This window comes from Lygodium microphyllum, chromosome 4 (assembly GCF_053477565.2).
Source record: "Lygodium microphyllum isolate KBCC chromosome 4, Lygodium_microphyllum_v1.1.10, whole genome shotgun sequence".
Classification (NCBI taxonomy): Eukaryota; Viridiplantae; Streptophyta; class Polypodiopsida; order Schizaeales; family Lygodiaceae; genus Lygodium; species Lygodium microphyllum.
Window position 1 is genome coordinate 46,433,415 of NC_141138.1, and position 3,599 is coordinate 46,437,013.

Here is a 3,599-nt window from a genome sequence, read left to right on the forward strand (position 1 = left end):
AGAAGCTTCTTAGGAAGCTTCTTAGGAAGCTTCTTAGGAAGCTTCTAAGAAGCTTCCAAGCTTCTGCAGCACGTCGGGGGGGAAAGGGGTCATGATCCAGGCGGCGGCGGACAGTGTCAGCAAGGCGGCCGTGGCGGACTAGCGACTGCAGCACGGCGGCGACCTCCACCTCGACCAGCACGGCGACCTCCACCTCCCACGCTTTCCCTCTCTCTGCACGGCCCTCTCCTCCCACGACTCCCTGGGGAGGGGGGTTTTTATAGGCCTTGGGGGGGGGTGGGGAAGAGGGCCTCCACACACGTGGAGGACTCCCCCTCATGCAATCTGATCTACTCCTCCTTGGCCATTCCTCCCCACACTCCCTCTCCTCCAGCCATGCATCGGCTGGGGGAAGGGATAATAATTAAAAAAAATTGCCTAAAAATCTCCAAATTGCCCCTTCAAAAAGGGTGTTCCCTCGTGGCTTTTACGGTTTTTTAACCTCAGCCTCTTATTTACAATGTGGAGGCCTCATTTTTTAGCGTGCACGGTATGGATTATGCTCACAATAATACGATGTAGGGGATAACCTTGCACAGGGTTTACACGGCGTGCGGGAAGTTAATATTTACGGTACGCAGTGTGCGGAAATATTACAGTGTGTGTATGTGTGTGTGTGTGTGTTTTAATTTAATAAATCTATTACATTTGATAGCATTGAATAGGCTTATTTATGAGGTTATCTTAACATTTGCACAAGCATGAAAACGTTCAAGTGTCATTAAAGAAGGATAATATGCATGCACATCCATACTTAATCATCCATATGCAAAGAAATAAGATTTGAAATCATGTGCATGTGTGTATCTTGCATTTAAAAGTTTTATGCCTTACAAAGATCAAGCTTCTCACCCTCGGGGGGGTCACTCATGATATATGTATATATAACGTGAGTTCAAAATAAGGGATTTTTAAAATAGTATTTTTATACATTTTTTACATACAAAAGGGTGTCATATAAAGGGGTTACTTACAGATTGAATAGAAAAGGGTTGTGTTTTATTCAAGAAAAATTCACAGATTAGGATATTTATAAATAGGCCATGAACGCACGTTATATAGAGAATATATATATAGTGAACCCCCCGAGTTCTCACCTAAGTTGTACATTTGCCAATTCGTATAAAATATATCTCTCTTGCAATACATACCATGTGCATGCACGATTTTGATAAATGAAAGTGCATCCAATTAATGCATGATTATCTGCAAGATATCAAACATAAACCATGCATGAAAATATGAATAGATGGATATGTAGGAATTGAATTGACAAGTTTGTGTTTTAATAGTTTTGCATGTTTCTAATGTTACCATAATAAAATCTCCATATTACCTACTACATCACACTACAGTTCTATAGATCCTTATCTTTGCATTGCAAAAGTATGTTTGGTGCAAACAATGGCTACAATAATGAAAGCTTATTCCATCATTGCCTATAAATGAAATAGTGTGTTCTAGATGAAAAACATACAAGAGGAATGGAGACATAAGCTACACTAATAACTCTCGTATACTTGGTAACATAGGTTGAGGCACAACACATAGCATAACATGCTTGCAACAAGTGTTAATTTTTTAGCTTGGTTATATAAACATTATTATTTTCTATGACTAAAAAAATTTTGTTTGCTTTGCTATAGAGACACTTATTTTATTTTTGTGCCTTTATATACATTTATCTAGTAAAATTAAAATACTAGTTTATACCCAAAACTTCCTACATTATAACTAGAAAAAATTCATACATTTAAAGTAAGAGTCATTTTACGAGTTATAGCTTTATTTCTATGTAGTAAAATTAAAAACCTAGTTTGAATATGAAAATTCCTACTTGCTAACTAGGAAATTTTGTTCATTTACTATATGCGGGTCCTTTTACTATCTAGTCTTGTGTCTAAAGTTCCTTGTGTATAAACTATACTATAATTGGATAACTATAATCGAAATACCTACGCAAATCCAGCTACCCCGGTGGTCTCGTCGACACTCCAAACCTCCACCACATTGCCTAGCTACCCAGAGGCCGTCGCCTGAACCGGCCTTGGTTGACAGCAATTTGACTCCATTTAACTCAGACACCACCACCACCAACCAATAACCACTCGTGAGATCTCAAGTCGAGTTAATAGTTAACTCAAGTCAAATCTCAAGTCCAGTTAGCGACCTGATCAAGTCATAGACATTTGGCCACCGATCGGTGCGGCGTCGCCTCGACCAGGGCGCCCCGAATATTGTCCACACGGCTCCAGTTGTCGACCCCGTCGTGCGCAGGCTAGTTGATGACGGAGAGAATGTGGGGTCGCATGGAGAATGGGCCGTGGACTACGAGGAGGTTACGTGGGCTCGAGTCTGCATGTGGCGGCCATGGGGGACCTGTCACAACCGGTGTTGTTGAATCGATGATGATGCCACCACATTGTAAGCCATATATGGACAGTAAGAAATGCACCGCTACTTGGACGCACTCATTCGGTTCCGGGGCACGTTCCACATTCGTTTGTCGGAGCATCCACACGTTTGCTCGTCGGAGGAAGCACAGCGTGTAAAGCTTGTAAAGCTTTTCAATGTGGCATGTAGAGAGTGAACCTGAAATGAACCTTCTTTAGGGTAATACCACTATAAGAGTAAGTTTGTTTTCAAAATTAAACTCCTTAGAATTACCCACCTTGACCCCGCAATATAGAGGGATCAAATGGATGGTGGAACCCGCGGGACCACCACCCACCACCAAGCTAGACCACCAAAGATTTGGACCCTTCACTATTGTAGCCCAATGATTGCCTGTGAAAGCCATAAGCTTACAGAGAAAGAAATGGCCATCCTCAGATTGTGATCAACAAAGAGAGTATTTTGGGGAACCCTCTTGGATGAGGTTAGCCCACTTGGGGGGCTACCAAAGGCCTATGGTGGTAGCACAGATTGTGCAGCGTGGAGATTATGGCAGTCGTACAAACGTCATCAGGCAGAGTTTCAAAAGTGAGCTCAAATTTTGTCAATGTCAACTTCTGTAGTACTCAATGTCGACATGTGAAGTGATAGGATAGTACGCCCTGAGCAAAGGGAAAGATCTCCAGAAGAAATCATGTGGCGATATTGACTATAGAGAGAGATCTAGGTGCTGCAAGTAGACAGGATACTACTATCCCGGGGGTCCACTAGGGTTTACCGTATGGTACCACATGAGTGTAAGGGAGGGGGGTTATTTAAGGGAAGGAAGGTACGTTTTATAAGGTAAGGTTCCATAAATAGGGGGTAGATAAGGGGTATTTTCATATATTTCTTGCACGCAAGTGACATATCCTTATTACTACTAGTGAATCCCCCGTGAGTGCTATCCATGGCATCCATGAAAGCTCTAGTGAAGGTGAATGTGAAGCTGGAGTAGGAAATGAAGTCTTGAGCTGATACCAAGCTAGCAGAAGTGAAAGGGAGTTCAAGAAGTAGAGTGAGGAGCTTACCATACTCAACTGAGCTCTGATACCATGTTTAAAATATCCGATTTAGAGCATGGCAAGAGCTATGGAGGTTGGAAGATGAAGACTAAATTCATGTTG